This window comes from Phyllostomus discolor, chromosome 5, assembly GCF_004126475.2.
Source record: "Phyllostomus discolor isolate MPI-MPIP mPhyDis1 chromosome 5, mPhyDis1.pri.v3, whole genome shotgun sequence".
NCBI lineage: Eukaryota > Metazoa > Chordata > Mammalia > Chiroptera > Phyllostomidae > Phyllostomus > Phyllostomus discolor.
Genome location: NC_040907.2, coordinates 140,895,289 through 140,909,525, shown reverse-complemented (window position 1 = coordinate 140,909,525; position 14,237 = coordinate 140,895,289). Strand labels below are relative to the sequence as shown.

Sequence of the window (14,237 nt, the reverse complement as noted above, 5' to 3'; positions counted from 1 at the left end):
CTCTCCTTTTTTTTTCCGGTCTGGTTGCTCTTGTTACAGTGGGGGGCGGAGCCTTAGGTGCTCACCGCGGCTGGGCACCCCAGTTACTAGATTGTGACGTTATAAGTGGGGGCGGGGCAGGAGCGGGGCGGGAGAAAACAATGGCGGTAGTTCCGTTCCCCTGGACCCAGAACCTTGTCTGGGCTTCTGGGCCGCGAGTTCTGCCCTGGTCCACAATCGCTACCCCTCTGGGTCTGCCAGCCGCAGCTTGCGTACTCAGGGATCACCGCTGCCTTCTTGCGCTCCGGATGGCTTTTGCACCGATTTCGCGCCAAACCTTTCCCTGACCTCCGCGCGCTGCCAGCCCCGCGCCCGCCTGGCTTGTCTTCTCCTACCAGTCTGGATGAACGCGTCTACTTCAACTTCTTGGCTGCCCGACTTCTATTCAGATAAATCCTCTGCCGGATCTGGGTGTTATTCTGATAGTAAATCATTGTTGTAAATTATTGGTTTTCTAATCTTGGTTGTACGAGGAGGTACGGTGCGTCCACCTATTCCTCCATCTTGCCGGAAGTCTCAATGATCCAGGGCTGTGTATTTCCAAGGTAAGTGTAATTCACTCACCTTGACTTATGTTAGAGAGTAAGTCTTTCTGTCTCCCTCCTTGTCCTTCAGACAGCACCTCCAAGAAAACCATGATGATCCATTTCTCCATGTGGCCCTATGTCATGGATGAAAGATGTCCTCTTGTAGGTTAGACAAAAGGTGTCCCAATTATCTCAAAGAGGCAGTCTATATTGCTGGAGACCTCCCAAGTAGATACTATTATTGCTAGTATGCTGCCTATCCAAGATCATCTTTGGGTATATCTTCACAGGAGAGAGGGATTTTCTTTGGCTATATTTCATTTATAGAACTAGTCAATTCCCAAGCTCTGCTGTCAGCCCAGGTATGAAAGCATAGATTTTCTGACTGAAAAAGACTGAGAGATCCCTGAGGAGTCTTAATCCTGAGGTCCACGGTGTTTTCACTTCTTCCAGTATCGTTTTCTGCCTAGAACTGTGTGCATTTTTCACAGCCATCAGGAGGTGAGACTCTGCCATTGCTTCTTCATGTATTGACTATGTGCCTGCTGAGCTTTTTTTAATATAGGGAAGAAATGCTCTTATTTGACAGGTGGAGCAGGTGATGTGCTCCCTGAACTTGAAAGAAAGGCACTTCTTCTATCATCTTGACAGAGAAAGGTCGTAAACAGTCTGCAACACTGTGAGCGAAAGGAAAACTGATGATTCTATCTTCCCAGTCACTCTCACCATCATTTTTATGAACCCTTAATATACACATTGGGTGCATTACATATATCAGCTTGTTAAATCTTTAGTAACACTGAAAGGTAGTTGCTATCATCTTCACTTAATGTTTATAGAAACTAGATTCAGAGAGGTTAAATCATTTGCTTATGATCATATAAATAGTAAGAAGCAGAGCACTGATTCAAAGCGATTTCCATTGGCTCCAAAGCTGATTTGCTTTTTACTCTGTCTTGTACTGACAGCAAACTGTTTGTATAACTTTGAGACCACTGGAACATTTTGGAAAAAATGTTATCATTAATGAATTGTTCATGGTAGGTGCTTTGATAAGAAAGATGCCTGTTTTAATAGTGAATGAGTTCTAGATAGGGCCATATCACATAAGATCTTGTAGTTATGTTGACTTTGTCTTGAAACTGTTAGGCATTTTCAATGAATGATAATAATATCCACCATTTTGTCATCACCACTTGGACACACTGCCTCTGTAAAGGAGATTGGGGGTTAGGGGAGGGGTAAACTGAGCGTCACCTTTGGAATCGTGGGAACCTGACCTTGAAGCAGGCTCCAACAGTATGTGACTTGGAAAATTGTATAACCTTTTAGATCAGTTCCTTTTCTGTAAAATTGAGATAATAGTACCTAGCTTGCAGTGCTGATGTGAGGCTTATTGAGATAATTAATATATGTTGAGTGCATATAGAAACATGAAAGAAAAGATTGGAGAGATTTTTAGTATATTTATGTTAAAGTATTTTGCATGATAAAAGGCATTATGAACAACATTGAAAGAGAAGCTTTAGATAGGGAGAAGATATTTACTAGACTATCCAGAATGTATAAAGGACTTTCAAAGTTAATAAGAAAAAGAAAGGAAATTCAATGGGAAAATCAATGATATTAAATCATAGTTAACAAAAGAGCAAGTTGAATGGCCAGTAAACGTAGAAAGAAATAGAGGTATCAATTCACACCCATCATTGTGGCAAAATTTTAAAAATTTGATAATTATTGCTACAGACTTGGAGAAATGGAAAACACACCTTTTCGATTAGGTTATAATTTGATATCACCACTTTGAAATGAATTAATATATAGTAAATTTGAAGGTATGCATACCAAGGAAAAAACAATTTCAAATAAAGATAAATTCTTATACAATGCACATGAAGACATGTTAAATTCTTTATTATGTAATGCTGAGGATTGGGAAGAATCTAAATGTTTATTTGTACATAAATGGAAAGATAAATATCAAAGAGACAGCAAATAAAGTGAATGAGGTCTATGTGAATTAATCAATTTCAAAAACATAATTGAAAAAGCCAATTGCAGATGAAAAAATAATGACAAAATATGTAACTTTAAAATACATAAAATTGGACTTCCAGCCAAGATGGAGGCATAGGTAGACACACTGTGCCTCCTCACACAACCAAGATAGAGATGATAACAACTTAGAAACAGAATAACAACCAAAACTGACAGAAAATTGATCTGAATGGAAGTCGGACAACCAAGAAAATAGACACGTTCTTCCAGACTGGTAGGAGGGGCGGAGTCTGGCAGCCTGGCACAGGTCACAGAGCAGAGAGCGGAGAGCAGAGAGCATTGGAAACGGGCGCGTGAGGCATCTGGGGTGCACAAGACCACAGTGGGCGGACCCTGAACGCACAAGCAGCAGCTGGCAGACCCCAGCCGAGGGGTGGCCACTGCCAGACTCAGTGAGGTGGCGATTGTGAAGCAAGGCACTGCCTGCAACCCAGGATCCCAGTGCTGGGAAATAGAGCCTTGGGACACTGATTGAGGACACCTGTGGGGGTTGAGGAGCAGGAGGGACTCCCAGCCTCTCAGGAGAGGTCCTTGGAGAGTCCCACAGTGTGCACAAGCCCACCCACATGGGAATTGGCACCAGAGGGGCCCAGTTTGCTCGGGGGAAGCAGCAGAAGGGACTGAAGTCCAACAAAGAGCAGAGCAAGCAACATTGTTCTCTCTCGGACCCCTCTCCAACATACAACGTCACAACCTAGCAACTAGGGTGCCCCTCCCTGTTGAACACCTAAGGCTCTGCCCCCCCTCATAATCAGGTGTGACCAGACCAAAGGGGAGGGAAAAAAGATGGCTCAAACAGATTTGAAAGCCCCAGAGCCAGTTTTTTTTAAGTGACAGAGAGATAGCCAACCTATCAGATGCACAGTTCAAAGCACTGGTGATCAGGATGCTCACAGAACTGGTTGATTTTGGTCGCAAATTAGATGAACAAATGAAGGCTACAGTAAGTGAAATGAAGGAAAATGCACAGTGGACCAATAGTGATGGGTAGAAAACTGGGACTCACATCAATGGAGTGGACCAGAAGGAAGAAAAAAACCAAACAACTAGAAAAGAATGAAGAAATAAGAATTCAAAAAAATGAGGAGAGGCTTAGGAACCTCCAGGACATCTTTAAACGATCCAACATCCAAATTATAGGGGTACCAGAAGGAGAAGAGGAAGACCAACTAGTGGAAAACTTATTTGAACAAATAATAAAAGAGAACTTCCCCAATCTGGCAAAGGGAATAGACTTCCAGGAAGTCCAGGAAGCTCAGAGAGCATTAAATACATATAAACATATGTATTTAATGATTTCTATTCTGTTGTATTTAGGCTATTTGTCTGTATCTTGCAAATATCATACTCTCTTGGTAATTACAGTTCTACAATAACTTTGGGTATCTGTTAAATAAGTACCAGATCTTGTTCTTCAGGAGTTTTTTAGTTAGTCCTTATATCTTGACCTTCTATATCATTTCAAAATCAGCTTGAAACCAAAAATAAAAAACTGATGAGATTTTGTAATTATTGTAAATGTATAGCATGATTTGGGTAGAGTTGACATTTTTACAATGTTGAGGTTTCTGTTTCCTGAATATGTTATCTCTCTCCATTTGTTTAGGTGTTCTGGAATGTTTTATGGTTTTCTTAGAGATTCTATAAGTCTTTTGTTTAATTTATTTCTAGCACAATTTCTAATTTCTAGTTGTGCTGCAAGATATAGAGACAACTGATTTTTGCTAATTCATTTGATGTCTGCTACTTTGTTGGGTATTCAGTTACTTTTTATTAGATTCTAAAAGTTTATTGATGAATTCTTTTGGATTTTCTCTATAGATGATCGTATCAGCTGGGAATAATGATGTTTTCACTCTGCCCCTACTCCCTCTCTTTGCCTCCTTTGTTTTTTGTTTTTATTCTGATGACAAGGACATGCATTATAATGTTGAATAGAAAAGTGTTGATAGTGGGCATCTTAGTTACTTTTCTACTCTCAAAGGGAAAGCTTTCAATGTTTCTCTCTAAGATGTTTTTTTTTTTTCTTTAGGTATTATGGTAGATACACAAACATATGCTGAATTTATTGGACTTTGGGTCTACATTTTAAAAAATATTATTTTTCTTCTTTGATTGGTTAATATGATAAATGAATGGATGGACTCTGCCTCATCTAAGCATTTGAGCCTATAAAATAACCTCTCAGGGGTGCTTATACTCTACGTGACACTGAAATTGTAGCACTTTTGTGGTCCCAATTAAGCCACTGAAATAGAAATTTATGGACACTAGTGTTCAACACATCAACCACCCCAGTGCTTGCTTGCCTCTCTACCTTCTGGTTTTCTCGTCTTTCCATGTTACAGTATCACTTTGTTTCTTGCCAGCTCATCATACATTTAAAAAGATATTTTTAAATATTTTATTTGGTGTATGCAGTTGTTTCTAACACCCTGGTTCTTCAGGGTATCTATCGTATATGCTGTTGGAACCAGAAGTCTAACATTATTTAACAAAAATTTTAGATGTAAATAGGGCAAACTGTCAACTTGTTTTAAATCTGAGTAAAGGATACATTGATGTTTGTCATAGTTTTCCTGTAAATTTTGTATTATTTTAATAACAAAAACAATCATTTTGTGGTTTTTGGAAGATATTTTTATTCTGCCAACCAGGGAAAGCATTTAGCAAGCATTAAAATCCTTGACTTCAATTTCCCTTTAAATCACTGAAGTTTCCTTTTGATGTCAAAGTCATTTTCCCTCGGGCACTTCTGAGAGGGACATTTCACCCTTTTCCCTGGTTCTATGGTGGGAAACCCCAGAGCTATAAGCGGAAGCCTCAGGGCATTTCTACTGCCTCCGTCTGTACAGGGTGGTAACTATGCATCTCCATACTAACTTTATACCATTGTTTATTTCTTTGTGAAAGTAATCTGCCCCTTACCTTTGGTTTTTGGTCAGTGGATGGCCTTTCTCTAAAACTTTAAATCAACAACATCTAGCTATAACCAAAAGCAGCAGATGCTGGGCTAAATTATAATAAGAATTAAAAAAGCAAACGTGACTGCATTTAGAGTCTGCTCCAAGCTAGATCTCAATTACGAATGCAGCGTTCCACACTTGCCTCCCTTCTTTCTACTTCTAAATACAGGTTGAAGGCACTACAGTGTCCAGGACAGAACTCCAATTTGTGTCAGCGGGACATGCCTGCAAAGGGTGCCATCTGTTAAATGCCTCACTATGAGGAAAATGACCCACATGATGGATTTCTAGGGGCTGGACTTTGCAAATCTGAGCACTCTTAAGGGGAACTTTGCCAGATTAAGAAATATTTTAGGGTTAGAATTGTAACCAGACCTGTAGAATTCACAACAAACCTGAAATCTGACAAAATTTAAATTTTGAAATATATTTTTATTATTACTTTTCGGATATATCTATATCACCTATATTCAAGTACATGTCTACCTCTCTCAGAAAAATGAATGGATATTTTGTTTTGAAATACATATACTAAACTTCAATGCATTTCTTTTCAAAAGTTCCAGGACTATTTGTGTAATTGTTTTTAAGAGTTTATTTATTTATTTTTAGAAAGAGAGAAAGGTAAGGGGAAAGAGAGGGAGAGAAATATCAATGAGCAAGAGAAACAATTGGTTGCCTCTCACATGCCCCCAACTGGGGGCCTGGTCTGCAACGCAGGCATGTGCCATAACCAGGAATAAACCAGTGACCTTTCAGTTCACAGGCCAGCACTCAGTCCACTGAGCCACACTAGCCAGGGCTCGTTTATATAATTATTTTCTTAATATTACTATATATACCCTATGCAAAAGTCTATGTGTACTACTTATTTTGGTTCCATTCTTTCTGGAGGACCTTGTATAATTAAAAGAATAAATTCATGTATAATTAAAGGAATAAATTCATGAAAACAATTTTATTTTTTCAGTACAATTTCAGTAAATCAGTATAATTTCAGTATCTTCATGCATATTAAGGAATCAAGAAAGCAAACATTTAATTTTATTTTTCAACTATATATTCTATATTTTTAGGCAAATGTAAACAGAAATAACAACAAGAATAAAGGATAATGAAACTAGGCTGAATGTGGCATCACGCGTTCGACAGCAGGAGACATTTTCCAGTTTGTATTCTTGCCATAAAAGTTTTCAGTTAGTCTTTTTAATGTCTTAGAAAATATAACAATTTCTGATGTTTAAGACATTTTTTCTTTGGATCTTTTATTGTGGTTCCATAAAATTCATTCACTCTCTGGCCATTATATTTTTTTCAGAGCAAATTGCAGGTAAAGTGCAGCTCCACATTGATGTGAGATAATAAAAATGCAGAGCTCAGGATGAAGCATAAGCGATTTAGGGCTAGCTGCATCATTTTATGATAGACCTTAGGAAGGCAGGACAGGGTAAGTGCCATCACTAAGGAAAATGCATTATTATGTTTGGCAGACTATATGTAAGCCTTGGAAACATCACAAACAAATGGGAAAGTTTTATGCATATAGATAATTTCAAAAGATAACAGAGAACTTTCTATAACATTTTTAGAAAGTATTTTAATACAAGGCAATAATTTCACTCACTGAATATTTCCATTGGTGTATGAGTGTTCTCCTTGTGCTGTTCAAGAGGAATGTAAAGACAGAAGATGGGAAATAAAAACTGGCACTTATATGACCATGGACTGAATTTTATTGAAAAAAATACAGTGCATACTTTAATATCAGAGCTCTCCTGGGTAACACAGAATTGATTCTTCTTTGGGGCCCTTTGAAGGACTGAACTGGTTATAACTCAGCAACTTCTATCTTTTTCTTCTCTGCTTCTACCTCTTCTTTTTATTCAATAATACCATAGTGGTTTCCTTTTTTTTTTCTTTAGAATATATGTATATATTCTCTCTCTGTATGCACATGTATATGTATATATATATATATCCATGAATATATATACACACACATACATATTCATTCATACTCCCACATATTTAATTAGTAAGGGCAAATAGTTTAAGAAAATGTCACAATGGCCAGAGGATCTGATTAAATTCACCTTTCAGCTACTTTTTATTTAAATGCATTGAAATCCTTCACAAGTAGGAAATCAAAACCCTGGTAATGTAATAGATTGAAAGTCACCAGGAGAATCTGAAATCAAATAACTCAAAAACTGAAATCAACATTGTTGATAAAATCTGTTACCTACTTTTAAAGAACTTATGGATGAGGGTTTTTCTTTCCATTCATTTTTCAAAATACTGTGTTCAATGGTATTACAATATAATACTCTCCACCATAATAGTAGACCTATACAAATCTCTGAGTAGCAAAGGTAAATATGGAAAAATGTATTTAAACAACAAAAAGTAGATAAAAATAACCTCTATCACCAAAGGAAATCAGTTTAAACCACAGAACTGCCATCTCAGCCACACACATTTATTTAGTATGAGCTATTGTTTATTATTAAAACCCTTGAATCTTAACTATAGAGTATGGATCTGAGACCTATAAGATGGTTCTTGTGTTTCCTTTCTTTTATATGTCTATCCTTTATCAATAATAAATGCTATTCTGTGAGTAAAGTTATTAGAACTGTTGTTTTATTGGGGATATGAGGGTGAGCAAAGTTAATGGGCATATTTAATAAAATAATCTAACTTTTTGTATTACATCATAGCACATATTTTTAAAAATTATTTAAGCTTAGAACAAGTAGTTACATAAAACAAGTTTAATGTTGCCTCTGCAGCTTCCTTCCGAGAAGGAAGGGAGAGCAGCTGCTGTGAGGTGAGAACCTGACATGGTCAGTGGAAAGGAAAAATGGTAAAGGTGTACCTATTACCCATTTCCTGGCTTTCCACAAGAGCTCCCCCCAAAATTAGTCTTTCTAAATCTGTGGTCAATTATTTCAAGACTGGTTTTAATGTGAGGGACTAAAAACTTATTATCTGATTGGCAAAATAACTTCAGATTTACATTTTAATACTATACTTTAAAGGTAGAATACATTAATAAGTCCTTTGCAATACCTATTAGTTACTAGACACATTTCTGGTTTGGGAAAATTCACGTTTGTCTTTGTTTTTGTGGTCTCTTCTCCATTGTTACACATTCTCAACACAATTTGATGGAATAATTTTTGTTTCCACTTGAGGTGATGTTTTTTAAATTGTAATTGTTTTGTGTGACGGTGTGTCATGTGATATACTGTACCTCCTTTTCTTTAGCTTTTCTTTCCTTCCTTCCTTCTCTCTGTTTTTTAAAGAAATCCACTCAGTCAAAACAATGTTAGAATCTTAAATGATTTGTTTGGTAGAAACAACAAAATGATGTGCCATTGTGAAGGCTGACTAACCCTTAAGATTGTTGCAATTAAAGATAGAGTGTATTCCTGAGTTTTGTTTAGTGGTAGGGCTGCTTCCCATTGGTGGTACATTGCTTTCCACCCCCTGGCAGTCTATATACAATGCTGTGATGGAGGGTACAGATTCCACAGGTGCTGTGGGAATGCACAAAGAACCAGAGAAAGCATAGAAGATAAGTTTTATAATGTGCCAAGATATAAATATTAGCACTTTGTTTTTCCCACTTAAATATTAAAAATAATATGTAACAGGTTATTTTTCTTTTTAAATTAGAGTTGACTTTTAGCATTACTTTATATTAGTTTTGGGTGTCTATAGCACCATAGACAGACAATTATATAATTTATGAGAAATCCCCTTGATAATTCTAATACCCACCTGGCACCATACATAGTTAATACGACATTGTTGACTGTGTTCCCTGCATGGAGCAGTGCTTTTTTCTTGCACTTTTCAGTTCTCTTGACATATATGGCTACACTGGGAAGCACTTTACAGTGTGCTAACAAAGGTATTATTTCCTCTCCCACACAATGCAGCTGATGAAATATTAAACAACAGTATCAGTATAAACATAACAGACTTTTTAGTTGTGAAACTCGGTATAATGTGAGATTGTGGTTTTAAGGAATAATGGTCATTTGCTCCTGAATTCTGTTTCATTTACCACCCTCAGCTCTGCATCTCTGTACTTCCCCCATCGGACTGTTCCTTACAGTCCCGCGTGTCATGTCATCTGAGCCTGTGGGCCCCCGCTCCCAGTGCAGTCCTGCTGTTATCTGTCCTCTTTTTATGGCCCAGCCTCAAGCTGTACTGAGTAAAGGACTGTCACGCTTCTAAGACGCAGGGTCTTGGCTGTGCCACTAATAAACGGACAGCTTTGAAGAAGTTGCTGAACCTCACTGGGATCGAGTTTCCTCCATTATGATCCAGCATGGTTTGGTTTCCTAGTTGACCTATGGTCCAGCTCTGTAAGGTTTTGTGATTCATTCATTTTAACTGTGTGTTCTTTTTACTTCAAACTTTGTTTTCCTCAAATTCCATTTTCCTTCGGGAGTCCAGGTGTTCAGCTGTGGAGGTAAAATAGAAGTGTGGTTAAGCAGGGCATGAAAAGAGCGACTCAGGTCAGAAATGTTGTGAAAGCGATGGTAGGAAAGAAGTTTTACATCTTTCCTGAACTTTGTTGCCCTTGACTTGCCACTCCCAGCAGTCATGTCTTTCACGTACATATTGTACGTCCATTCAGAAAATATTATTTTTTATTTTTCAATTACAGTTTATGGTCAATATTATTTTTCATTAGTTTCAGGTGTGTACCACACTGGTTAGACAATAAAATGCTTCACAAACTGTTCCCCCAGTATTTCAGGCACCCACCTGGCACCATACACAGTTAGTACAATGTTATTGACTGCATTCCCTACGCTGTGCTTGACTCCCCCGGGGCTATTTTGTGACTACCAATTTGTACTTCTCAGTCTCTTCACATGTTCCATCCCCCTACCCTGTGGCAACCATCACTCTGATTTCTGTATCTGGACATAGTATCTGGATTATCACCCTGGGGGAGACACTGTCAAAAAAGGTAACATTTTCTCTGACTAAACAATGCAAAAACTGTTGTGGGCACACTTTGTCAGGCTTTCCATCTGTAAAATGGGTATAACAATAACAATGCCTAGGTCATAGGATTATGAGAGCTAAAACATATACTATACATATAATGTTTAGGATAGTTCTTGATACATAATAAGTACTCAATAATATAACTATCGCAATTACCTCTATGTTTGCCCTTCTAAGTGTTTCAAGAGGAGTTGGTTCAATCTATAAACCTTGAGACATTCCTCTTCAAAATACTTTTCTTCTCAGAAGCCACTTACTGACTGCAAACTCCATGATAGTGGGGATCATAATTATTTTAAAATTATATTTTCAGATCCTAGCACAGTTTGAGCACAAATAAATATTAGAAGAAAAGTAGGAAGGGTTTAATCTGAGTTGTCCAAAACAACAATAATAATGTTAGCTATGTGTCAGTAAATTGGTAGAAATTAATGAGATGCATTAAAACATGGTATAAACAAAGCAATAATACCACTCATTAGCTAAAACCAAGGCATCACTACTTCTGTTTCACATCTTCTAAGACTGCATTTTGCTACCTTCCAGAGCCAACCTAGACAAAAGATCCCCAACTACTGGAGAATGTGTGAACAGTATCTAATAAACAATCTCCATATGAATCTTAGGGAGTTTATTTAATTTCATTTAAAAACACATATAAGAAGTGTCATATTTGGATGGCTTTTGTGAGATCCTTCTCAAGGAGTGGTGATTAGTAACACAAAGTGTTCAGAAAGTGGTGAGAGGGAGGCTTCACGCTTTACTGGATTTGCTGCTATTTTGGTGCCATATCACTTAGCTAGTTTGTACTGTTTTTGGAGTTGAAATGTAGTTCTGACATTGTGAACATAGTTTTGTACAAATCCCCATTAACTTCTTTTCAATCATAATTTTAGGGCCCCATAAGGTGTATCTTCTTCCTTGTTCAGTACTTTAACTGTCCTTCCATAGAAAAGCTCTTTATAAGTTTTTGCTTAACATATTCTGTATAAGGGAATGTGAAATTTGTGATTTACACAGTGTGGCAATATTACTTATGGGCATAATAATGGTAATACCCATTTATTAGAAATGGTTTATCAGAGCTTTTCTTTAGAAATTGCTCTCATCCTACCCCTAATGAAGACATTGAAATCAGGTTGTTTGAGTGTTTGCAAACCATTCTACGAAGACTAGGATCAGGAAAGCAGGCATGAGGGATGTTTGTTCATTCTTCTGCTTTCTCTACCTTTCTTGTACTCTAAGAGCTTTCTTCCAGACTGTTCTTTGAATGTGAATATAACTTCAGTAGAAGATCTCCAAGGTTTATAATATTCAGAAGGCAGTAAAAATGTGGTTCTGGCCAGACTTCAAACAGAGCTTGAAATGAGGAACATCTAGGATGATCTCTGAGTCACCAACATGTTAAGAACAAAACTAAATATATTTATTAAAAGGTTAGAGGTATGAAGGCAGTAACAGTGCCTGACTTGGCCAGTCATGTGAAAAGAAGTCAACACAAGTTTCCTTGAAAGTCCAGATAAATATTTTCAGCTCTGTGGGCCTTACATTCTCTGTTGTAGCTTTCAGCTTTGAATTGTGACACCAAAGCAGCCATAGACAATACATAAATGAATGGATGTGGCTGTGTCCCGATCCAACTTTACAGGAACCTGATATATACTTTTCTCGTGTAAAAGAACACAGTTCAAGTCATGATAATACATACATCAGCATCAGGTAGATTAAAAGTATCCTTCACCTTGGTATTGTATCATAATAAGAGCTCCCCCCAATTATACAGTACATGCCTATCCTCATTTAATCCAGGTCATTAAGCAGGTGGGCACCTCGAGTAATCTAGATAAGCCAATGTCTTCCCACCCCATCTGTGTCCTTAACAGAAACTACTGATGTAAAGAATGGTGTGATTATAATTCTTTGTGCTGAAGACTTTTCCCATTATCATTGTCTTCAAACCGGTGTTAGCAGCTTGGTTTTAGTGAATAACTCTGGAGTACTCTAAACCTGACCATAACAAGTGCTCCAGGAAGAAAAAGCCGAGCTTGGTGACTGTGGTGCTACAATAAGCCTCTCTGACTCCTAGAGACTTGCAGTCTGTGAGCTCCAATCAGCCTCTTTTGGGGGCATTTATTAACCCAAATGTTACACATCCCTCCTATTTGGTTCAAGTATGAAAATCTGTTCTGTCGTGTTAGACAGTTCGTTCAGCTCTGTCACATGTAGTGAGTAGGAGCCAGTACTTAAGTTTAGAGTGCTGACTGCCCACAGCATACGTGACAGTCTGATTAGCTTGTGTTCATTGCAAGTTGGTGGGTAGATCTTGTTCTGCTCAAGTTTGCCAAATAGCCTGAAGTAAAATTTTACAAAGAGCTTTTTCCTTTAAGTTTGTGCCTTTAGGGAGAAAGCCAGGCCTTATTTTTAGAATTCATTTTTCATGCGACAGGGCTCTGGACTGCATAGATCAGCAGGTGTTAATGAGCCTGTGGGTGTTTTGCTAGACATCTACATGTGCCTTCAGTGTCCCCTCCAGCTATGTTACTTCTCCAAAATCTGTGCAAGTGGTCAGGGGGAGGGCCGGAATAGCATGCATGGATAATTCCACAAGAAGTTTCTTCTCTTTCCTCCAGTGATGAAATAAATTTTCTTTCCTCTTTCTTTTTCTTTTCAATCCATGTCCTCAATGCTAAATAATTTTCCCTCTACTCCCCTTCTCCTAACATATACTTTGTTTGTACCATCAAGCGTATCTTTTGCAAGTACTCTTTTGCTTCTCCTAGAAACAGTTCTTTTAAAAGAGAATAAACTTGGGGTTCTTATTGGAATGCCCCATTTTGCTTCTTTGCATTAATGCTGAGATGCCTGATAGAATAGATTTTGAACATTGCCTCCCTTTCTAGTCACCTCAATCATTAACTCCCTACTGTTCCCCCATTTTATGAAATCCTACACACTTGCCTTGGTCAGCTGTATTTTATTGTTCTTTGGCCTTTACACTTTTTCTGCATCACCTGACATATGCTTAGCTACCATTTTTGTTGTGTGCTTCTAGTGTTCTTTTTCAGGAATTTTCTTGCTTTTTTAAAGATGCTAGTGAATATCAATTAAATCTTAGATAGTGAGATGGGCAGATACAATTAATGATAGCAATTTTGAAAATAATAGTAATAAGGAACTCTTGCAGATCAGGTGCCATTCCAAATGCTTTAGATAAATTTAATTATTTTATTCTTACAACACACCATATGGTTATTGCCATTATCATTACTCCTATTTTTAAAATAAGAAACCCAAGTTTCTCATAAATTAAGTTCTCCAAGGTTACATTAATTTTTAGAGCTACAAATAAGATATAGTTTATGCCCTGAAGGATCTTATACTCCAGGTAGGTAGTGATTACAGACATGCTTAAAAATACTTTTAATATGAAGCAGAGGGCAAAAATACTATTTACTGGTTAAGAAAGGTGTTTAGAAGGCTGGTGGGATTCCATTGGAACTGAGAGAATCAGATGAGTCATTAAGGAGGATTTAATATTTGTACCATATCCTGAGCAGGTAGAGCTAGGTAGTTATTAGAGGAGATTCTTAGAGTATGGATACAGTGTAAGCAA

At 37.5% G+C, this 14,237-nt stretch overlaps 1 protein-coding gene across 4 annotated transcripts in view; it reads left to right on the top strand.

Annotated features, from left to right (window-relative positions):
* The window catches only part of PRKG1 (protein kinase cGMP-dependent 1), a 1,342,121-nt gene that overhangs the window by 1,072,760 nt on the left and 255,124 nt on the right, over nt 1-14,237 (top strand). The gene's annotated exons all lie outside the window — the stretch shown is intronic.